Source organism: Cuculus canorus, chromosome Z (genome assembly GCF_017976375.1).
Source record: "Cuculus canorus isolate bCucCan1 chromosome Z, bCucCan1.pri, whole genome shotgun sequence".
Lineage (NCBI taxonomy): Eukaryota > Metazoa > Chordata > Aves > Cuculiformes > Cuculidae > Cuculus > Cuculus canorus.
In genome coordinates this window covers 48677192-48702256 of record NC_071441.1, presented here as the reverse complement: position 1 = coordinate 48702256, position 25065 = coordinate 48677192, and the positions used below count along the sequence as shown (strand labels likewise).

Below are 25065 nucleotides of genomic sequence, written 5' to 3'. Positions count from 1 at the left end.
TCGCGACGGCGGGTGGAGGGGCTGCAGCGGGTCTAGGAGTCGCCGGGGTGCGGCAGGGAGCCTAGCGGCTCGGGGTCCCTGTAACCTCTGCGATCCCCTCTGTGCGTCTCTTTAAATGTAGGTATCATTCGCGAGAGCTTTTAAAACTGATGTTCATTGAAAACAAAGACCCACAAACCGATACCCAATAAAAACTATATAAAGTAGTATTGTAGGTTATTTTGAGGGGCCTCGGCTAGGTGGCACGGGCTCGTTTGTCTGCGGTTTGGTTTTATTCCGGGGGTGCTCGGTGCTGGAGGTGCGGGGTCTCGCACCCACTTGGCGCGGCTCAGGCTGAGCGATCGCCCCGTCATCTCCCCTCCTTGCCAGGGCTTTGCCGAGGCTGTGCGTTTTGCCCGCCTTTGCAGGGATGAAGCCTCCTCGTTCTTTCGCTGTGTGCATGGTGGCTTCGCTTCACCTGCGTAGCGCTGAAGATAAAGTAGCCCGTCCGAGCAGCTCGGTGTCCCTTTCACCTCTGTAATGCCCTCCGCACATACCTTTAAATACAGGAATAATTCGTGAGAGCATTAGAACTGATCGTTTAAAACAAAAACCCACAAAAGAATACCCAACACAAACTAAATGAAGTAGTTTTGCAGTAGAAGACCGGAAGACTAAAATGAGTTGCTGTGTATATGGAATTTTGAAGACTAAATTCGATAATATGGTTTAGTAGCTATTTAGTGTCTGGTTTTCTTACAAGTGAGATTTGATAAAGTAGCAATGCCTGATAAGAATTGAGTGTTTTACTACATTTACTACATTTCCTTGAAGGGAAAATGATTCCTGTTTTTATTGTTGTTGTTTTTTTTTATTTGTGCTAAAGAACTCCGCCCCACTTGACTTCGTCATTTATCTCTGCCTTGATGGCCAATGCTAAATTAGACTGGAGTCTGGAAAATATTACTGGAAATAGTAATGCGTTCCGTTGAGAAAATGGGCACCAGGGTGCTAAGTAGAGATTCAGTTTTGCATTTCTGTATTCATCCCGTATTTTCTGAATCCTGAAATTACGTTCAGTTTTTTTAAGAGTGGAGTTGTAATATGTTTTATAGCTCTTATGAATAAATCCTTTGGTTTGCAAATACAGATGTGTTAATTCTGCACATCGCTTAAAATGGGATATTAATTAATCAGAGAGAAATGCTGCATTTTGAAGTTTTTGCTGTGATATATTGAGTATTTGTAACTATAGACATGTATAAGTGACCTTGAAGCTGCTAAAGAATTAAATCACAATTATAAAAAAGTCTGACAAAGCACATCTTTAATGCTCCTTTCAAATATTTTATGGCTGTACCTGAAGTGAGATTTCCGCTTAGCGGTAACTACCTTAATTTCCTACATTTTTATCTTGGTGGAGTGGTTGATTCTTTCTGTATGCAGTAGAGATTTTTAATCCGTCTTCATGACAGGATGTGCCTCTTCGATGTGTCCATATTTGCATAAATCTCTTCCTACTGTGGGCTTACTCATACTAGCAAAATATTTCTGCATGTAAGTTTATTGCATCTTTCCTATCCCAATATGAACATCAATTTTCATTCTTCTTCCTGGATTTGTTGTAAACATCTTTTTTCATTGAGGGGGAGAACATTATTTTATCAGTGTGATTCTTTTGTTTTTGTTGTATTTATTTTTTACCTTTTCAAAAGTTGTAAACTACCACACCTCAGACTGAGCTGAGGGGGGACAAAGCTAAAACTGCTTTATTTGGCGACTAAGTAAGATGTAGATGATGTGATTTAGCGTTGTAAAAGCCCAAGGAATACTTACGCTTTTCTGTGCTTCTTAAAATAAGTGAATGCCACTGCAGAGGTGTACTTTGCAAGTAAAAGATGCAAGTACAAGCTCCTTCCAAGTAACAGTGATGTTAAAATACTGCTTTAGTAGGTAAAACTCTTGCTGTCTTGCTTTTTTTTTTGGATTATATTTTTTCCAGGGATGTTCTGCATAGCGATAAAAGTAATTGTTAGCTAATGGATAAACTCAATTTGTGATGGATATACATTTCAATCTTGCTTTAAAGCCATCTTTGCTTTTGCTGTAACGCTTTTCTAATAGGTGCTAGTATCTTCAGAGAGCAGTGAATGTTCCCAGCTGCTGCCAAGACTTGAAAAGTGAGCAAATGTTGCTTTTGTGCACAGAGCTTTCTTTTCCTGACAGCCTCCAAATCAATTGAAAAATCACAATACTATCCAGCAGGTTTAGCTGATGGTGCTATGGGTTTTAACATCTGTAGTTCCAATTCTGAAGGAAGCCACTACATGTTTTTTTAATCAGTTGCCTGTGTAAATTTGACTTACTTAGCAGGATTAGTGCTGGAGAAGCTGGTATAATAGAGTTGAAGTCACAGCTTTTAGCTGCTACAACAGGTGGGCTAGATCAAGATGTTTTATTGCCTAATCCTTTTCGTTAAAATTTAAGAAGCCATCTTGAATTTCTAGTGGCAAAATAACATAAAGAGACAGGCTCCTTGATTGATTCCCAGTGAAGCTTGGAGAAACTGCCAATATGGAACAAGCTGCTTTTGCCCATTAGGCATTGCTGTTTTGTAGGGACTCCTGGCATCTAGTGTTTTGCTACTGAGCAGCTAAATATCTTGCTAAGCTTGACAGAAGCTGTGGTTGGAGAATAGCTAATTGTTGGTCTTCCTTGTATTTGGAGGTGCTTGCTGTTTTCCTTAGGCCTTTTGGAACACAGCTCTGCAGAAAGTACACCTTGTAAAGATGACTTCATTTTTTGAGCTTTAAAACTAAGTGAAATAGATAAAACTATCTTACAGTAGAAATCTTAAAGGCTCGCTATCTCTGAAAGTTATTTAAAAATTCTAAACTCGCATCAAGTTTTTGAAATAGCTCAAAATCTCAATCTGACTTTGCTGGCAAAGTATCTGGAATTTTAGGAGCAGTAACTATATAATGACAAAAACTGTAGTGGGAAGGTCTTACTTGCATACCTGTGAAAGATGCAGATTGAGAACAAGCAGAAGCTTTTCAGATGAAACTTCAGCTGGTGTCATATTGTGTTCTGTTTGAGCCACGGTTCTTCATGGTACTCCAGTACTTAAGCAACAGGGGTTTTCATTTGTTCTGATAATTATAGTAAGCCTGGACATAATGTGGCTTTGGAAAAAGCTATGCTTTCCTAATAGAAAGTTGGGATGAGTGTTAGGTGTTCAAGTGTCTCAGCAGTGCTTCACTCTTGTGAGTGCACTAGCCTAGGATCAGAATGAGTTATTCTAAGCAGTCTTCTGCTTCACTTCATAAAACAGTTGTGATGCTGATTCTGCATTCCTTCGTACAGTCCTGTTGTTGGTGATTCAAATGGTGCTGCTGCTGATCGGAGACTGTACTATCAGATGCTTAGACTGTATAAGACAGTAAGACCTTGCAAGAATAAGTATCCTGGTTTGCAGAGTTTAGCAAAAACTGATACATCCCAGTAAACCTGCAATGGTTGAGCAAGTAACTGAAAAGCTAGAAAATTACTACTAAAGTGTTGAGGACACTGTAGGATGGTGTTAAGGACTCCACATGCTCCCTCTGGTCTTCAGCTAGTCATGGCATAGATCTAGAAAATGTTATATGCTGTGCAGCTTCTGAATTGCTAGAACATCGTGTACAGTATGTATGTGCAGTTTTTTGAATACTTAATACCTGAGTACTGATAGAGTAGGAAAAACTTAGACATTCAAATGCTTTATAAAACAGTCTACACAGAGCTCAAAAAGGCTGTTCTAGGCGTCCTGGAATTGATGTGTTGAGCAGCCTTTCTGTAGGTCTGTGCTAGCTGCATTTGCTGTCCGAGTTCTCGGGGTGAGTTTCTTTAACCAAGTACTTGCTAAATTTTATTCAGTTAAATATGAATACTTTTGTGGAATGAAATTGCCAGTGCATGATTGCTACAGTACTGATGTTAATCTATACTTTTAATGACAGAAATGAAATAAGTAGGATTTGTTTTACAGAATGTATTAACAGAGTTAATCTCCAGAAAACTCAAATAAGCATTTGTAGACAAATGCCTTATTCATTTCAATTTCTAAGGTTGAGAGAGGGATATACAGCTATGGAAAGGCAAAAACTAGTGTAAGCTTAACTACTCTATTGGTAGCCTCTCTGCTTATTATCCTGCTGATATGTTTGTCAATGGTATTATTATGCATTTTTTTAGAAGTAGAATGACAGTCAGAAGAGGTACTTGGAGTCAGCTTCCCTTTAGCTTTTTTTTAGTTGCCTATTGTTTCTTATATTTATTTTGCTGAAGATTTCTACCATATTATCTGGAGTGAGGTTAAATGGGAGGCTGAAACCACCAGGATGAGGTGTTTGTTGGTTCTGATGGGCTTTGTAGATATTTAAACAGTACCTGTGTGTCATGAGGCTTGAACATCTCAAAGGGAGCCCCTGGGACTGGCCTTCTCTTAAATTTCAAGGTGAGTAGTGGGTGCATTCCAAGCATTAACATTCATGGTATCTAAGTGTGTTGTGGTAGGGAAAACTGTGTGATTTTGTGAGTCTTGAATCTAGAGCTGTGTCTCCATATATGAAATTTGGACAGTTAACATTTTTTTTGCAGAGAGCTGCAGGTTTTTGTTTCTATGTGATGATATGGGAAGCTTACTGTTAATATACCTTAATGTAGGTAACATCAGCTAAGGATTTCATGGTTATGTGTGGCTTTAGTAGTGAAACTATAGAATACCCTTTAAGAAATCGAGTTCCCTATTTTAGGCTTGCCTTGATGGATATGAAAAGTGAGGAAATAACATCAGAAAAAGGGCAAGGGTTTTGTCTGCCTGGTGCTTGTAACTTGGCCTTACTGTTGGCAGTTACTGTTTTGTGTGTGTTTGTGGCATGTGATTTTAGCTTTGGTACCAGCGCAGGGTGATCCTCCACTTGTCTGTGATTAACTTCAGATTTTTTAGGGTATCTATGAATGCATTGTTGAAGTTGTGATCTTGTCTCTTGCATACTGCAGAAATGTTGTGCCTGGACTTAAGCAGCACCCATGGAGAAGAGTGTGCTGGATGGCCTAATAGCTTTTGATAGCTCATAGATAGCCGGTAGGGCACAAACACGCATATTTAGTTACAGAAGTAGTTATATTTGCTGCAACATTGCTGGAAGTGGCCCTGTTCGAAGTGCATGCGTGGTGGGGAGGAGGAGGTCCCTTAACCCTGGTCTCATGCAAAGATATTTCTGAGGAAGCTGGGTGCAGGACGGAGTAGATTTTGTGGCTGTTAGGGCAAAGGAAGAGATTGTTAGGGCATGTTTGGACTTTTGAATGTGCTTTGAGCATATACATACTCAGTGAAGTAGCCACTTCACTGAATTGGGTAATACACAGCAAGAATGCTAGCAGCAAACATGCCTTCACTATGTTCCCACTTTATTTTCGTAATGGAGTCTTTGTTTTGGTGCCATCCATTTTGTTTGTCTTCCTGAAATGCCAAAAGCTAGTGTTGCGACTTCTGTTTTTATTCAGCTATTAGTATTAACTTTAATATGCATCAACCCAGTTGAAAGGCAGAGTTTTCTGTATCTACTGTTCATCTCCAGTCTTGAACTAGCAAACATAACTAACAGGAAGAGATGAACACTAGTACTTGCATATCACAGTTGATTTAAGAAGGGCTTTCAATTCTTCTGAATTTAAATCTTAAAATCCTAGTACCTGTGATAATTAGGGATATTATTTTTATCTCTAGTAACATGCTTGGGTATTTCATCAGACTTCCTGCAGTGGTTGCTTTCTACTCAAATATGCATTAAAATATGTTCTCTTTTTTCCAAAAGAGGGACAACTAAAGTTATAATTCTAAAACATCTTATGCATCTTTTAACAAAGTATGTATGTATTGCATGCCTGCATTAGATAGAAGAAATTAGGTTTGTTAATAAGTTCAACTTTTTCTTTTTGTGCTTACACTTGGAGCTATAACCCAAAACTGACTTAAAACTGCTGCTGCTAGTCTGGCCTGAGCACCCATTCTGAAGGGGACTGGAAATATGCTGCCGAAGTGAAGTGCATAAAGTGAGGAAAACTTTAGAAGCTGCATTTGGATCCAGATAGCTAAGCTGCAAAGCTTGACATAACAATAGCACTTGCCTTGGAATGCATCCATGGCTGAAATGTTGGTAGGCAAGGTGAGAATTACAGCCTCATTAGCCAACTGAGTAGCAGTTTTGGGTTTTTTTTCTGTAAGAGTTGAGCAAACTGAAAGAAAATTAAATAGTCATGCTTGGGCTATTTTTATGCGGAGAGTGGTGCTAGTAGTGAAGTTCCTCTGAACCAGTGCAGCTGAAGGGTATAAAACTTGCTGATCCTGATGGAGACCAAATCTTCTTTTGGATATAGGACTGATGATCAGAGATCTCTTCTGCTGGAATAATAACTGGGCTGTAGGGTTAATATTTTTGTGTGGAAGGTTTCTTGTGTAACTCAATGTTCATGAGACAGTGATTGCTTCCATGTTGAGTGGTATAATGCAGGTGGCACAGAGAAAGATTTGAGTAGCCTAATGTAGTGGAAGATGTCTTTGCCAATGCCAGGGGCATTGGAACTTGGTGGTATTTAGAGGTTACTTCCAACCCAAACCCTTGTGTGAATCTGAGGGGGACTTGCAGAGTCTGAGGTGGGCATTCTTTGTAAGTTGGGTAACATTAGAAGAAATGTGGATTCCACTACTAATTTTGGGGTTTGATAATCTAGTATTTCAGAAGTACCTGTTAGAAAAGGAGTTGGTACTGAAGACTTCTGCTGTGGCAAAAGCACTTTCTGTTCATTCTTTTGTGGATATGCCCTTTTTTTCATCTTCTCAAAGAGTGCATGTTTGTAACCAGGTGGAGTAAGGATTACCTAAACGTGTTTCAAAATACGGGGTTTGAAACAAGTGACATCAGCATTTCTGAAGAAATGCTTTGTCAAATTACCAATCTCTGGTATGAATTGCATAGAATGAACAAATGCACCAGGCTTCCTGTTTGAAGCAGTGCATGAGAACAGAAAATGAGTTGATAGCTTCTGTAAGAAGTTCCCTTTTTTGACTTAATTTAACTGTGCAGTACCAGGTGTAATTTACTCTTCGGCATACTAGTCTCACATAATCTTGGTATGTGTTGTCACAGTGCCCAGGACTGGGGACGTGATTTTAATGGCTCTTGCTAGTACTTGCTCAAATATTCTGCTTCTAAGAATTAATGACCATCTAATAGTATCTGTCCTCCCGTTTGTTAAATTGGGTTGATACGCCCTTTTAAAAACTGACTTACATGGCTTTTTATGATTGCTTGAGAAGGATGTGCTGCTTTTATCTCTGTATATCTGAAAAATCCGCTATGAGGAAGAGCTGTAGGCAAAATTAAGGCAACTGAGTAAATTCCCATCAAGTGCAGTGTGTATATGCAGGACTTTCATTGACCTGCATCAATGAATAAGAAATACTACACTCAGGTACGGCATGATGGTGACAACATCTGATACTACCTAGGCAAATGTGAACACTTGAATGTGGATGGTAGGTGTCATGTGTGATGTGTATGAACTGAAGGGTTTTTTAGTTCTCAGTGGAAAACCAGGGAAGTTGTACAATGAGACTAAATGGGAATAGAAATATCAATTTCTTGAAACAAAAATATTTGAAGTATTGTGGATGTGGCAAAGGGCTGAACATGAGTTTCATATTTAAATGCAAGATGAATAGTTTGAACGGTGTCTGTGGCCAAAACTTGAGAACTTGTGAAGCTGATCATCCCCTTGGGGCATCTGTGAAGGTATGCCTGACTCTATGTAGCTTGTAATGCCTTTTGAAAACTCAGCAAGACAGTAGGTGTATCTCATGAGTCCTAGCTCCCAGATGTCCTGTCTTTTTCCAATACCTGTCAGCTGCTTTTACCTTGCCTGACCTGAGGAAGATGGTGCTTACTTGCACACTTACTACAGTATTAAGTCAATGACAACCTCCAAATCAAAACTTCAGTGATGTCATCATGCTCTCACGATAAACATTGCACATCAAACGTTTTAAAATGTTTGCTTGAAGGCTTATGCTACTTGATGGTCTACTCACCCCAGGGATTCTGCCCTGCTTTATTGAAGACTTTTCTTTTTCTTAATTCTGAATCGTATTTTTTGTAGGTCTTGAGTATGGCCAGGGAAATTTATCCACTGTATCCTCTAACTTGGAAGAGTGATTTTCCACACCTCCTTGAACCAAAATAAGTATTAGGCCAGGCATTTAGCTAATGGGTCAAGAAAAGTGCCCACAGGTGACTGACATCCGTTCTGTGCCATGCAACCTTAGCTGAGAGCCTAAGCCTTTCTTGCTGCTGCTAGTTGTTGTTCAAAAATGGGTGCTTTGTGGGTAGCCCAAAACTAGATGGGACTAAATAATGAGAAGCTGTTCCCCTAGCAGAGGGACCTCTCTGCCCATATCCCTGCATAGATAGTTCATGAACCAGGCTGCCTCCTTGCTTATTCTTGTATGTGGATTTCTAGAAGGTAGTTTTTGGCCTCCCCTTATTCTTCCCCAGCTCCAGGAAAACAAGCCCCCCCCATGCATCTGAAGCTTTAAGGGTAAAGTGGATTCAGGTGAATTTGGACATGCCTTGCTTTTAACCAGCTGGTGTCGGTTCCCATAGAGACTGTTCGGTGAAGCCGCTGTCTTGCTGGAGCAGGGGCAGAGTTCAGGCCCCATGAGGCATGCTGAAGGAGAAGTGACAGCTGCTGGGAGGAAGTGTTCTGGGCTCTTCTGAGTTTGAGGAGGCCTGGAGGAGGAGACACTATTCTAGGGGCAGTGGATCTTGCTTTCCTGTGGGGGATGAAAACACAATGATCTATTTCAGGCTCTGTATGAGGAATTTGAAGCTTGAAGCCAAAGTAGCATGGGGAAAATGAGCTTTGTCCAGTAGATTTTTCTGCTGTGTGTCACTGGAGGACTTCACGTGTTGGTAGGCACCCAGATGAGGTGCTGGACCTCAGGAAAATAATTCTTAACTACTTGTGTAGCCCTGTGCTGGCTGAGAAACAGGAGCTTTGTCCAGGTCTCGGCACTTTCATAAATGGCTGTGCATCTTCTGAGCTCCTCCCCTTTCACCAGGAAAGCAGTGACCAAGGAAACTTGAAGGAAGACTTTGAGGCAGTCTGCCTCCTCTTCCTCCGCCTGTGGGTGTGGACTTGGATGAGAGCTGGCTGCTTGGCTTTGTGGAGGGCAGGGTTGTACAGGCGGGTGAACTCTGCCGCATTTAGCCAGATCTCCAATGTGTTCACTGCCACAGGAGCCACCTGTGCCTGCCAGTAGAGCTTGCACTGTCTTCCTGAGAAGCTGCTTGAGAGAGAAGGCGATGATGCACAGCTGGAGAAGAATGAGGGGCAAACGGAGCAAGGAAACTGCCCTTCGAGCACTGAGGTCAAAGGAAGGGAGGGTGAGGTCCAGCTGTGGCGCAGGGCCGGCATGGCAGGAGGTGGCCATGGCACAGGCCTCTTGCTGCGGCACACAGAGCCGAGGCATACGTGGCAGCCTGGGGAAGGCTCTGTGCTGCAGCACGGGGATGTTTCCTGAAGGAGCTGCTGGATATGGAGAGGGAGGGCTCTTGCTGGAGCAGGGGGAAAGTCTGTAAAGCCCCTTCCTCTGTGCCCTGCTTGGGAATGGTGGGAAGGAGGCAGAGGAGCTTGGAATGGAGGGTTTAAATTGAGCTGGGAAAGGCATTTTGTTATTGCTTTTCTTTCTCTGTGGCTAAATCCATTTTAATTGGCAATACACCAAATTAACTTTCCACAAGTTAAGTCTGTTATGCCTATGACCCAAATTGGTAGATTACCCTCCCTGGAGATGTTCGAGGGCAGGTTGGATGGGGCTTTGGGCAGTCTGATCCAATGGGAGGTGTCCCCATCACAGTGCAGCTGGGACTTGATCTTTAAGGTCTCTTCCAACCCAAACTATTCTATGATTCTATGATTGCCTTTTCTTTTTCTGACCCATGAGCTTTCTGATCCTGTTTTCTCCCCCTGTCCTGCTGGAGACTGGGTGGGTGTCTGGCAAGCCCAGTGCTGGTCACAGGTCAGTAGCTTAGTCCATGTCAGAGGGCAGTGAATTTCTGGGAAGACTTGCAGTACACTGGTGGCCAGAATAGTTGGCTAAACAGAACAATATGTAAGGGTGAAGATGGCTAAGCTGTGTGTTAAAAGGCTTCTGAACTTAGATATGCCTGCTCTAATGCTTGTGTTCCTTCTCCAAACTTGGTCACCTAATTAACAAGGAATAACCAGGCTCTAAAGTGGCCTAGGAATGTGCATCCGGAGTGTTATTAGTGAAAGGCTTTGTATTTTGTTCTGTATTCCAAGTTGTGCTTGCAGGAAGACATAGTGGTTGAGTCTGAGTATTGTAGGTCCCAAGGCAGGATAGCTGGTAAATGTATTTCTGTACAAGTAGCTGACCTGACAGCAGATTTTTGGGTTTTGTCTTCATTCATATTGGCATTTGATAAAAGAGTTTTAAGTATTTTTGGAGCAGGTATTCCTGTGCCTGTGAGACACAGATCCTGTTCTTCCCAAAAGGGAGTCAGAAGTTGGAAGTTACCTTGATTTTTTTTTTTTTTTTTTGATTTTTTTTTTAGGTAGGGAATAGTTGCATGGCATATGACTTGCACCATTCTTCTGTTTTGATAAACAAAGAAATAGGCTGTTGAAGTTCGTCCTACCACCTTTCCCAGTCTAGGTTACTGTTAATGTCTTGTGTTCATTGCCATGATTAAAGATATGCAGTCATCCCTCCCCAGCACTGACAAACCATAAATAGTCTCTCCCTGCTAGGCCTTTGCCCCTCTTTTGAGCTTTTGAGCCCCTCTTTGAAAGAGATAAGCGTGTTGGTATTAGGTGTTATACTTGGATGCGTAGTCCGTTTGCTGGTCAGTCTACCTCAACAAGTGGCTGGAATAAACTGATGGTCAATCCCAGTTGCTACCCTGTGTCCTGTTCACAGGGTAATGAACAGGAAAATGAATGAATAATGATCTGACTGCACTGTCAATGCAGAGCCATAATAAGCAAAATTGTATAGAAGCAGAGGTCGATGGTGGTGGTCAGAGACTGACTTCAGTGAGGTGGATGGGCATCTGCCTTACACATATGCTGTTGTGGGAGTGTCATTACTGTCAGATCCAGTGTGCTTTAGTGAGGCTTATCCAGCTTTATGCTTTTGGTGAGGCTTGTCCAGCTCCTGGGCAATTGCCCGGTATTTACGCTTATCCCTGTGGTCAGAGGCAGTGAAGGGAAGACTGAAGTAAATCAAGCAGGCCTCAAGCTCTGGGGGTACAATCACAGGACATGGGAGATTCAGAGATCACTGCAATCCTGCAGTTGAAGGGCAAGAGTTCTGGTGTCGTATACAGCATTTTAACTCTTACAGCACTGTGTTCCTCTTAGAGGACTGAGAGAGAGATGTAGGACTGCTGACCAAGTAAGTCCGGTTTCCGAAGCGTTTGCCAGCCTGGGGGAAAGGACTTTAAAGTTGATATGGTGGGTGGAGATGTGCAGAAGGAATAGCTTGCAGTTAAATGAAGAGAATGAAGGTTGGAGCTCTAAATATGGGCAGCAGTATAGGAATAAGAGTACATTTGGGAAGGCTAAAGCAGGCCAAAAGAAAGCCCACTTTGAGTGCCTGTACACAAGTATGCGCAGCCCAGCTGACAAGTAGTGAGAGTCAGAGATCTTTGTGTAGATCAAAACTGTGGAGCTTCTGGCGGAACTGAGATATGGGGCTGCTCATGCGACTGCTCTCCAATGACGGAGGGATACAGTCCCTCTTGGAAAGAGAGGGAAAGATAGTTTATCCTTTTTCTGGAAGAGCAGCTTAGTTGCATGGAGCTGTTCGTGGACTTAGGAAAATGGAAAGTCATATCAGGCTTGGTTGTACAGGAAACTCATGGCTGAATACAGTACAGGGGATGGAAGTGAGGACAAGGTATAAAGGAGAAGTGTTGTCAGTGGCTAAAGGGATGATGAAGCTAGAGCGTAGCTACAGTTAGTGAAAGATGTCAAGGGCCACAAGGTGAGTATCTACCAATAATGCAGCATTAAAAAAAGTGAAAAAAGAGTCTCGGCTTGGTGCTGAATTGAATGGATGACTTACTTGCAGCAGTTAGACAAGGCTGTGAGATGTCCAATACTTCTGTTGCCTCAGTCTTCACTGACAGGGTTTTCTGAGCCCTTTTTGCATAGGGAGAGGGAGCAAGGAGAAGAGCTGCTGGGAGCAGAAGAGGATTGGGTTCTCTTTAGAAATCTCAATTATTTGGTGTCCATGGGTCAGAGGTTATTTAGATGATGCCATTGTTACATTTTTGGCAGACTGGGAAGATCAGGAAGAGTCTCGATGACTGGAGAAAAGCAAGTTTTGCCGCTATTAGAAGTGAGTGCGGTAAGTATTATTTGGGGAGCCTCATTGTAAACTGTAGTGGAACAGACTGGTTTTGGAAATAATCTTTAACAACTTTGGGATATGAAGGTTTAAGTGGATGGACAAATAGGAGGGAAACTGGTAGAATCCATGATCTTCCTGAAGAGTTGTTAAAAGTGGAGGTCTTGGACTCTGACCTATTGTGTTTACTGTTTTCTCCAGTCACCTGTGGAAGGGGAGAAGACTAAACCTCATCAAGGTTGCAGGCAGCACCTGAGGGGTGTAACTGATTTTTCTCAAGAGCTGCGCAGCTGTCCAGAGGTACAGGGACCAGTGCGAGAAAATGGCTACCAAAGGCCCTGTGAAGTTCAGGCAGGAGCGTTGTGCAGCCCTGTCCTGGACAGTCAGACCTGGCAGCGGTGCCTGCAGGACTAGAGGGAGAAGTCTGTGGGCCCTGGTGAGCAGTGAGCTGAGTAGGGCCTGAAAGGTTGGAGATAAGGGAAACCTCTTTCCCACCCCTGACTTCCCCAGGAACAGCTGGATAGTGGGCCTGTGGGCCAGGTAAGTGGTGCTCTTTCGCTCCTTGGAGGATTTGCAGCCCACACAGGTTGAAGCCTTTGGCAGCCTGGTGCGACCACCTGACTGAGCCTGCTCTGGTTTGGGAGTCAGACTGGAGACATCCTGAAGTTCATCCTAGTCTGAATGACTGTGATCTACCACTTTTGCCTGTGAAACGCATTTATTGAACAGAGAACTGAGGCATGGCAGGGTACTTCGGTTTGACGCTTATAGAAAGAATAAACAAACTCAACTCTAGTAACCGAAGCCTTTGTGGTTAAAAGATCTTTTTTAGGGGGTTGGTTGGTTTTGAGTTGCTGTGTCCGACTTTAACTAGCATTGTATGAGAAGGACAGGCTAATGTAGGTAGATGTCAGTATCAAATTGTGCTTTGTCACCTGTGCTCTTTAGAGGTCACTGATTTGGAAGATGTGCTGTAGCTTAAAGTTTCTTGTGATGTAAGCTCTTTTTGTAGAGAAGAAGCTGACAAACCCGAGCTAATACAGTGTGATAACCAGAAATGCCAGCACAGTATGAAACTATTGGCTCTTCGTATGAGTGCCTTTCAAGGTGAAATTGAGTCCTTTGCACTATTTAACAACTGTAGTACTACCTCAACACTCTCTCCCTGTACTCCCCTTCAGAGTGTACATTTATGAGATAGCAGTTAGACAGCTAGTATTGTTACTCACTATGTGGGTAGCTGCCCATATGAGTCTGCTTTACACATAATGCTTATCATCAGTTAACAGTGTTTCCTCATGATTTTTCATGCATAGTAGTAGAGCCAAATATTTACTATTTCTGAGAGGCTGTGTGGTATTGCTCTACTGAGAGAAAAGAATTTGGTTGACTCTTCCTCTGTGTAAGCTGACCTATTCAAAGAATAAATAGTGATATGACTGAGCTTGTTTTTCTGGTGGGGATCAGCCCAGCGGCACACAGGCTCCATGTTTAGATTTTAAGTATTCTTCAGAGCCCTCTTACAGCTAAAATGATATATTTCTGTGTGAGCCATTCTCTTGAGAGTGGTGGATGTCAAAGCTTTTCTGGAAATCCCTAAGAGCAGTTCTGGGCCACAGCCAAATGAGGATCCCTTGATAGCTAGGGTATTCCGAGTGGCAATGTTAGTGATCCTCTCTCTCTGGATAAGAGGGAAGTCATGAGAGAGCTACTGGCAAATACTGACGCAGTTTGTGCCAAGTGGAAGCTAAGCTACAACAACTCAGAGTAAGTGTGGAGTTCAGCTTTTTTTTTTTTTTTTTTTTTTGGGTATTTGTACTAGTTCAGATGGCAAATTGGGTTTTGGGCACACTTCTAGGAGAATGTGCCTGAGATTTGGCCAGGATTAGACATTTTCAGTGTTGGGTCATCCGGTGCCATATGGATCAGGGTAGCTTCATGTGGGCAATATCAACCTTTGTCTTCGGTGCAGTAAGAAAGAAAATGTGGCTTGAGGCGAAATGAAATATAGAAAAATGTAGCTAATGAGTCAGAAGGCTGAAGATCACTGTAGTGATCAGAATAAACCTGTTTTTACAGCAACATAGTGTAAATCTGGATTATTTTAAGGTGTGTTAAGACTTGGGTATCCCTGTTCTTCTGAGGTAACTCTTACTTCTTTTGTGGCTTCTTGATTTGTGGAAGTGACTGTGGCATTGTATAGTTAAGTACAGTGACAAAGGACTATCTGCTTCTCTGTGCTTTTATGCAGTTGAGAGACTTCTGTTTAGTAAAGCAAAAATCTGAGAGCTTTGTCTATGACCACTTCATTCTCACAGTAATGCTTCTTATATGTACTGCTTCTGGTTTTGAGCTGGTAATGTTGGAGAAGAGGCAGGTATAAGCAACATACCTTTCGTGCAACAGTGTTGGGCTGACTGGTTACCTGTTGTTTGTATCAACAGTGCCTTACTTGCTATCCATTTTTCTGTGTTCTGTAGTACTGAGTGATCTCACAGGGATTAGGATGCAGAGACACGGTAAAGAGCTCGTCTGAGCACGAAGGACTGTAGTGGGAGGCCGGGAGCATAAGTATTTGAGAATGCCCCTGGCTCAAGTATTTTAACAGTAGCTAGCTGCTCTTGTTCTGCGTTTACTAGACTCTGCAGCAGAAGATTTAATTTGCAATATGATGTGGACAATTTTCTTAGGACTTTGAGGTAGGAAGGAGTGGAATACACATTAAAGCAGCCTTTCCTGGTGTCTTGTGTGGGACATACACTAGTGGTCATGAAGGCCAGGTAAACTACCTGGAGGATTATGGAAAATTGGAAAACATGGCAATATTAGGCTAATGGTTGTGCTTTGGCTTCTTCTTGATACTTATATGTTCTTTACTGCCTGCAGTCCTTCGGGTGCAATGCACAACTCATCTGAGCAATCTCTAAAAGCACTTAAAAATAAGTATGCAAAACTGCACTTCTAGTGCATTCCACCTCATGGCCATTCATCCCTGTTAGCAGTTGGGATTGTCTGTGCAAATCAAAACCAAAAATATTGTTCTTTTCTACAGATAGATGTACTCTTAAAAGATGAACAAGAACTTGTTCTCTCTAAATGGGAGGACATAAATGGATCTAAAACTACTTATGTGGGACTGCTAGTAACTGCTCATTGTGGTGTTGAAATGTGGCACTTCTGTCTTCAGCACTGTAGAGCTAGAATATTGACCAAAGTTTATGTTGCAGTCTAATAAAATTGAGTTAGTGAGGTAGTCTTGATCTGTTATTCCATATTTTCTTGGGAAAAGCCTACTGCTCAGGATTTAATCTTGAGAATAGTTTTAATGCATCACATTCCAGTGAAATAGACTGACTAGATTGTGGTGGGACCAGCAGAAGTCAGCTACATAGTCAAAACGTGGCAGTGATGATGTGGGGAATCTTCCTCTATCCAAGCTGCTGAATCTAGTTAAGTGAACAGTTACAAAGGAAACGTGAGGAGGCTGGAAATAGACTGGTGTCATAGAGAAGGAGAAAACTTCCAGAGCTATAGTAGTCAGATGAAACTCTTCAATGTCCTTATTTAATCTTTAATTTGTGACTAGATGTTCACAGGTTGTTCTGCCACAATAGCTGCTTTGTAATATCTTGGCAAGACCTTCAAACTCATCCTTCCCAAATGATACCCAGAATTGTGTAAAAGAATGCTGGATCACCCTACTCGAAAGAAGTCTACCTGAAATTTCCTGTGTCTTTTCAGTCCAAAGACCTTTCAACTTAAGAAGAAATAGTCTTTCTTCAAGGTCAGATTCTGGAGTGAACCAGGGTGATGTAAGTTTATTAAGGAGAGTAGTGTTTGGAATACTCTTTAACTGTGAGCAGCTGGCAATCTCTGTAGCTCTTCCTCTAAAAGCACAGTTCACCACAGTTATCTGCAGTATATTTTCCTTGAACTGCTTTGCTGTTCCTTGATTAGGAAGTGCTTGTGACTTATTGTGCTGTGTGGGTGTAGCCAGAGCACAGCTTCAGCTTTTTGCTGGCTAATCAACATTTTGCTGTGTTTTTTTTATTGCATTATGAAAGTACTTTTGCTCAAGCTAAATGTAGCTACCATTAAGACTTCCAGAACTATTGCTCCATATCAGTAAAACATCCTTGGAAGTGGTGCAAGACCTGTACATGTTTTCCTTCCTCCTTATTCCACCTCACAAATATTTGTGTAGGGAAAGGATTATATTAACTTACGGGTTGTAGGTGACCTGATATTCACATAGTTTCCACTCTTGCGAGAAGCAAGGTATGATATTGTATGAAGTTGTCTATTTTACATGTAATATTGTCTGACTTACGGAAGGGGCAGAACCTGTGAGGACATCAGGTAGCCATATTCATCACAGGGCCTCCTGCCAGTGACCAAACAATTGGTATTGCAGTTGTGTACTTTTCAGTCCAGTAGCAATAATCTGCTGTTGATCATAATATCAGCCTTATTCTCCTTTTTTCATGTTAATCTTGTGCTGAATTTATGTAAGATGAATCAAGAAGTGAAATGTGCAGCTGTGCTGGAGTTCTCACCTGCACGAAGCTCTTTGTGGAGTTAGGGAAGTAGAAGTGGCCACTTCTGAGTAGTTGTGGCTAGTTCTGGTACGTTGTGTTTCTGATGTCAGCTTTTTCCCCTCAGTGTGAGCCGAGACACTGATATGACTAGGAAAGCCAGGACCAGTAGTTATGCAACACTAGGATTGTTCATCAGTTTAATGTTTCTACTCGGCTATTAATTCCTTCTTGTGCATAATGTATGTGTCATTTCTAAACAATGTTCTACGTGAAAAAAAAAGTGCATTGGATAGCCAGTAGAGTTAAGGATAGTGTTAGTTTTATTCAGCTTCAGTTAATTTATCTAGTTATGGTTCTGCTAAATAGGTAGACTCTTGTAGTTTGGGGTAGGTATTCGGTGAAAGTCAGGTTAACTGTAGATGTTGGGCTAGAAGCAATTAGAGGATGGCTAACTTTAGTTAGTGATATCATTGAACTGTTGTCCAGTCATTTTGTCCTTCAGCGTTTTGAAGCGGTGTCTTGAAATTTCTTGTGGCATCCATCAGGATGGAGGGTGATGGGTGAAAAGCAAACCCAATGTCAACTTCTAGCTAAAAGTTGGAGGTGCTTTGTAGCACTGCAAATGCTGTTGTAACGGAAGAACACATATATTCAATCTTAAGTGCTCCAGGCAAAGAAAAATTAAAGGGGGGAAGTGGAATTGTTTCAGTATAATACAGCTATAAAACTTAATGCTTTCAGGAGATGACAGTGGAGACTCTGCTTTATAGAGAATTCCATAGTCAAGATTTGATATGTGGAGGGGAAAAAAATCCCAGAAAGCCAAAACAGTGATTAGCTTGTGCAGTCGATGAAGCAATAGTTGCTGTTCAAGGAAATTTCCTTATGCTTCAATTCATTCCCAAGTGTGTTTTCTTTTCTTTTTATAGCTTGCATATGACTATTCCTTAACATTGAACAATTCAGTTTTGAAGCCTCTGTAAAGGCATGACACGTCTTGTCTGTCTCCAGTTAAGGAAGCTGTCACAAACAGCCTTGAGGGGGCAGACAGTGCAGTAGAAATGTCTGAACAGAATTGGGGAGATATCTGAGGTTTATAAAAAAATTCTGAAGTATCAAGCTTTATTTCTCAAACTTCCTTGTTAAGTCTGTTAATCACTAGGTGCATTGACTTCCTTTGAAGGTAAGAGTAGTGTTGGTTGGACTCTTGAAAGAAACATTGGCTTTACACAGGTCTTGCTTTACTTACCTATTTAAGCTGGTTAACAGTGGCAGTGCTATAAGCTTGGGGAAGAAGTGGTGCTTACCACACAGAATGGGTTGTGATGAGCAGAGGTGGAATGCCTTAATGTACTCTTGAGAACACGGTCTTGGGGCGACTTGTAGAGTATTTTATCTGATAAACGAGAATGGAATTGCATTGTAAGTGGAGGACTACATAGAGTTGTAATCTGAGTGCATAATAAGCAATATTGTGCTAATATTTTGGAAGTTGAATGCTACTTGGCTAAATTTTTCTGGATTCTCATGTGTCTGAATTCTTTCCCCATTTATGCTAGTCAGTTGAGTAACACAAGTATATCCTTTCTTTTGCTGTTGGTACTCCCTGTAAAGGACACCTTAAAGGAATCTGCTCATCCAGAGGACAGTTGAGTGGTATGTTGTCTTATTTTTGCCCATCATTCATGTGGATTAAATCACAGTACTACTTTGAAACTTGACTAATAGTGTGACCTTGGGCCTGGAATTTAGGTCTTAGGTACTTCTTAGGTATCTTCTCCTCTTTCTCATTGCCTTATCTTGCCTGTTAAACATTGTTTGTTGACACAATTGTGGAAGGTAAAAGTTCGTGTGTAAGTGTACCATAATGTATTCCTGGACCTGCAAGTGTATTTGAATGTTAATGAGTGTTAATTAAATGTAGTGTAAATGAACTGTGACCATTGCAGGTAGAATAGTAGGATGACTACATGATGGATCCAAAAGTTTCCATCCGTTATGGATGGTGGAGATTTCTCAGTAACTCATTTACCAGTTGTGGGAAAAGAAGACACAGGCTTAATGTATTCTGCTTATGTTCAAAGCTGTTCTCAGGACTAGAGCTGGTGATACTGGTTAACAGCCCTCTACTGCACACTTTAGCTTCTTTAGCCCATTAAGAACTATCAAAGTTATGTTAGTTAATCATTTAGTTAATTTGTTATAGTGACGATTGAAGCTATTTGGAATTGCGGAGGTTGGGAGGTACCTCAGGGGATTTTCTAGTTCCCTTGGTTTAAAGCAGCCGAGAGCAGGTTGTCCAGCACAATGTCCAGTTGGATTGTGGATGTCTCCTGCTTTGCCCAGAGCACTCTGTTCAATGCCTCTCCATGTTCGCTGTGGAATAAGTTTTCATGTTTAAACATAATATATATTGGTTTCCTGATGCTGAATACCTATGAAAAGAGTCTGTCTTGGTCTTCTCACCTACATCTGATGTTTGTACTGATCTCACCAGTGAAGATCAAGGTGAAGAAGACATAGACTATCTCAGCCTCTTCCATGTCCATTGCCACCAGATTCCCTGCCCCACTCAGCCTCGGGCCCACATTTTCTCTGGCCTTCCTTTGTTTTAGGTTGACCCTAAGTCTCTAGCAGTACTGGTAAGTTGAATTAACTTCTGCGTTTAGAGGTACCCATTGTGTAATCAGTCAACTTGCTAGCACTTTAAAAAAATGCTCAGAATGTTTTTTTTTTTCATCTATATTAAGACATAAGTGCTTGATTTTTTTAAGAGCTTGTTTTTAGTTCTCCTTTTCTCTGGCTGTTTTTAGTTCTCCTTTTTACACTTGGTGCCATCATCAAGAAAGAGTTATGAAGTAATGAACTGCAAACAAATTATCCGATATACTGAGAAGTTACTGTGATTTCCATCTTATCTAAGAGCAGTTTGCTGTGCAGGCTGTAGTTAGAGACTTGCTATGGTATAGACTGCATGTTTGAGTATTCCTTTTGAAATTACTGCTTTATCCATAACCTGCTTACCATATTGTGAGTTACGTGAGAAGGACATAGTAGTTGCTGGAGATCTGGTTTTGGAAAGCTCTGGACTTGGCTCAGTTCTTGCTTTCAAGACTTGCCTAAAAGAACCTGTCTGGTAGGAGGTCTAGATGAGGGTCTTTTTGACCGTGTCAAGATGCAAATATAACTAGGGTTTGCTTCTTGTCTGTGACCTTTAGGGGAGGAACCTTGACTATCTAAACAGTAGTTTATGTTGTTGGTACATGGGGAAAAAAATCAACTCTAGCATTGCAGAAGGGGAGTAAAGTGCATTATTTATCAGCAGCAGCATCTGATAAACCAATGAAGACTGAAGGCAATTGATGACTGAGTAAATGTGTACTGAACTTGCTGTCTTTGAGTGTGTAGAAGCTATTGCTTAATCTCAAGATACACTTGCTGCAACTTTCTCCACATAATTTCTGCAACCTTGTTCCAGAAATAGCTAAATATATTCCTTATTTTCCTGAGCCAGTTCTCCAGCATCACTCTCCTATTTTTGAAAAACTTAAACATTTCCTGCTCTTAATTTGAATGACTTCTAAATAAAGGACAAAAATACTAATGATGGAACTGGCAATAAACTGTCATAAGTCTTTGTGCTAAGCAAGAAGGTTTTTTAGTACTTCTCAGTGTAATTTCTGTAAAAAGCTCTGTTTTGACAAGCTTAGTCATTGACCAGATCTGTGGGAGAAAATGTCATAGCATATCAAAGGCATGATGGTTAGTTGTATCTCTTTGTATTTCTGGGATGATTTCATAGAAAATACCGTAGATTATGGACCTTTTTTGTGTGGGAGAAAAATCCTAAGAATTAAAATTCCGTTCAGTTATCTTTGCCCGTAGTGCACCAAAGTTTGAACTGGAGCTGTGGTTTGTATGGTTTGAGCAAGTTTGTATGGTTTGAGCTGCCCTTGATGGGAACACTTATGTTGGCTGATTCTATGGGTGTTTTACAGCGTAGCTTTTGTGGCACAAATAAGAACTCCTGTGCTTTAACAGATTTTCACTCAAATTATTTCTTTGGAGTAGAAGAAACAGCAGATGTCTGCATGTATTTATGCAGTAGAAGATGGTGATGAGAAGGTAGAGGACAGTAGTGACTTAGTCTTTCTAAGTCTACTAGACCTATAGCTTCAGAGCAGTAAATGCTGTTGGCAGGCTCATTAAGTTTATCAGAAATAAACAGGCCTAGGGAGGACATCCAGAATTGCATGGCTTTTTCTTTTAAGTCTTAAGCTCACAGGAGAACTGGCCATCTGTTTTAGGTTGTATATAACTGTCAGTGTTTAAATAACTTCATTCCATGCCAAAACTTTGTATCCTGTATACCAGTTGAGCTGAGCGGTGCAAAGAAGAGAAAATAGAATTAAAAGCACTTTGGCAATCTGCATAAAAACAAAGTGTGCTATGAGCTAAGGAGAAGTTAACTGGTTTGTGCCTCTTGCCTATTAGCACTTCCAATAATCTTGAATCACATATGTGAGATTTCCTGAATGTGAGACAGTGCTACCCCCTTGTATGACAGATTGCGCTAAGGAGGAAGGTAAGGGTTTAACTCACTAAGTTAATGGATTGAAAGAAATTCAGTATAAACAAATTTGAATGGCAGTGGAACACTTGGTGCATGAAAATCAAGCAAAAAAATGATTTATTAAAAAGGGACTGGAAAGTGTGGTAATTCAGGAAAACTAAAGTTGATGTAGTGTGACATAGCCTGGCACAGTTTCTTTTTTTTGAGGTCAAGTTTCTCTTCAGACACCAGGTGGTAGAGTGCACAGTGTGTGGGATAAGTATCTGGTGTGTCAGAGCTTGATGTTGAATGCACACAATTTCTGAAGAGAAGCAGGTAGTCTTTAATATTTTTTCAGTGCTAGAATAAAAATTGGGCTGGACTTGCTTATTTTTGAACTCCATTTGTCTCCAAATGAAAGTAGCTTTTCTTGAAGTGAGATTATTTTTTTGCAGAGAATATGAAGGAAAACTTTTGGAAGTCTTATCTGACAGTTTACTTGTCAGAATTGTGTGAGATTGTTGGTACTGGTGTATGAAAGATTAAAGGAAACCTGCTTGAAGAAACAGGTTGTCTGTTGCAGCATTTCTTGTGCCTTGGGTTTCTTTGAGCAGTGCCAGGAAGCAAATGGTTTGCTTTAGATTTGAGACAAAGTGATGACGCTGGTAATTATCGGTAACTTTTGATGCCTATGTATGGCTACTGCTTATCACTGTCAGAGCTGCAATTCCCTTTTTTTTGTGCAAATACGATAGAGCTTGGACTTCTGAAATTTCAGGTGTAAATAAAGTTGCCTTTTGAGTGTGTTTAGATTTGGAGGTGGAACTTCGAAAAGCAGAAAGAACTGCAAGTTTGTTGAGTGTTCCACCTGATAGTGCCCTGGATTATTAACCACAGGGTTATGGGGGAGTTCTGTCTTCATGATTTACATCTTTTCATGTGTGTATTGTTTGTAAAAATGCAAGGGGTCATTGCCAATTTCTGAGACAGCACAGTGCCCAAGTTATGGATGGAACTGTTGTGTAACATGCATGAAAGAAATGCTTTCGGAGCATCTCACAAGTGAGGGAAACAAGATTTTGGATCAATGCCTTAACCGTATTCTAACATAAACTCCTAGATAATAGTATCTGGGGTTTGCATTGTTAATGGCTAAAATCAGGTATTTCTGTATTCTGCCCATCAAGGAAACATTTTGTAAAAATATTGTGGGCATAGCTGTTTTCTTGGTTCTGATCTTTGGGTTGTTGGTTCCTTGTCAGGCCACTGAAGCAAGAAATACTCAAGCTAACATGACAGGTGAAGGCTTCAAATGACTTTTGTCCACAGTGGAAAGTTAGAAAATTATTCATTACTTAGGAAGAGAAACAGTCTTCATAAGTTAATAATTTCAAAACTTGAACAAAAAGCTCTGATGGTGAAATTGTTGGGGAGCAGTAGTGGAGGATTGAAGCCTCCTGCTTCACATTGTATGAATGGTATAAATTTTAGTAAAGTACTGTTGCTAGCCAGTAGTGTCTTTTATGGACAGGGTTTCACATCCGTTGATATACTTCCTGCTGTTTTAGCTGTTGTTCAAATTCTTGAGGTAGGTTTGTATTTAGTTTTTAGAAATGAAACAAATTTTACTTAAGCTTCTCACTGTCTTATGCCTAAGGGTGGACACTTCTGATTTCCCAAGTTCAGGAGAGACATGAATATATTGGAGGGAGCCCAGTGAAGGGTGATGAGACTAAGACTAAGAAGGAACTGGAGCATTTCTACTATGAGAAAGGGTTGGGAGAGCTGGGAGTGTTAGGCCTGAAGAGGAGGGGAGGGATATCATTGATGTGTATAAATATCTCCAGGGTGAGTGCATAGAGGATGGAGCCAGGCTTTTTGGTAGTGCCAAGAGACAGGGCCAGAGACAGTGGGAACAATCTGAAATGGAAGCTCTGTCTGAACATCAGGAGACACTCTTGTTGTAGGTTGCCTGGAGAGATGGTAGTGTCCCACCTTTGAGATGCTCAAAAGCTATCTGGACATGATCCTAGGCAGCTTGCTCTAGGTAGTCTTATTCAAGCAGAGGGGTTGCACCAGGTGATCTCCAGAGATCACTTCCAGCTTCAGATGCTCCAAATCCTGTGATTTAGTCAGTTGGATATTCTAAGAATAGTGTATATGGTGCTTTATTGAGCTGAATTTCAACTTTGGAATTTCTTTTGGAGAACAGGTGATGTTAATGCTGAAACAACTGTGGGAGTTGAAATACAGCAGGGTCTGCAAAATGAGCCTTAAAGGTGGCAGATCTCTTTTGTTTGTGTTCAGTGTATTATGAACTCTACAAGAATTCAAACTTAGTTAACAAGTTAAGGTTTTTTTTAATTGTTGAATTCTGCTTTTTGCAGGTGTCTACAGTTGATACTGGGATTAAGTACTAATGTCCTTCCCTAGGACATTAGGCTATCAATTAGCACAACTTCTGTCTATTTACTAAGTGTAGAGAGACCCTCAAAGCTGTCTAGCTAGAGTAGAAGTATGGTGTGGATGATCTAGGTTTTCAGACAGGACGGAGGCATAATTTTTCTAGGAGCACTGATTTGATTGACCAATCTACTACTGACAGTCTCAGGATGGAAAGCTATTTCCTAAAAGCTATCGAGACACATCTGACCAGACTAAGGATTTAAAAACAGTAGCTTTTTCTAAAGGGTGAAAGAAAACACTCAATTATACAAGGCTTGGAAATACTGATTCTGTGTAATGTTGTGCACCAGCATCCTAGAGCTCGCTGGATAAAGATTTTGCTCATTTCTCACGATTGTTACTTAACTGGCACTGATACGGTTTAACATTTTATGTCACTTTTGACTTGGGATATTCTCCTCTTCTTGAAGCTGCTTCTTGTAAGTACTAATTATAAAGCTGAGGTGTTGAGTCTTCACTTTTTTTTAAAGGCTTTCAGGAGTACATGTTTTTAGCTAGAAAAACTTAACTGATACTCTTATGGGTTTGTAGTATTGTGCATCACCCACCAGTGTTTGGGGGACGTGGTTTTGTGGGTGAAAAAGTTTGTTTTGTGGAGGTTGTAGTAAGAGCATTTCCCTCCATAATGGACTCCCAAGAGCCTATGATTTTGTGATTCAGTGATACAACAGCACATACACATTGAAAACCAGAAGGAGCAAGCAGTCCCAAGAGCAGATTGCTTCCTGATGTGAACAGAATCTGGGGCAGGTTAACAGTGCTGCAGTTTATTCTGGGTTAGGTAATCCAGTTGCGATAGGCTTGCAAAACAGTTGATTCCAATTTTCTCTACTTGCTCGTCAAGTGGGCTCTCTCAGCCAGCTGAATTACTTCTACCACTTACTCCTTTTCTGAGGTCTGTTGAAAGATTCCTGCTGCTTCATTTCTGCCACCTGTCTCAATAAATGCAAAAATCCACCCCCAGAATCATACCTCTTTTTAGTGCTTCAGAGAAGAGTCTTGCTAATAATGTTAGGCTCTGTAGCTAATCCACTTAGTGTAGTGGATTCTGT

At 41.1% G+C, this 25065-nt stretch overlaps 1 protein-coding gene across 12 annotated transcripts in view; it reads left to right on the top strand.

Annotated features, from left to right (window-relative positions):
- The window catches only part of ELAVL2 (ELAV like RNA binding protein 2), an 89112-nt gene that overhangs the window by 3430 nt on the left and 60617 nt on the right, over positions 1–25065 (top strand). The window lies entirely within an intron of this gene.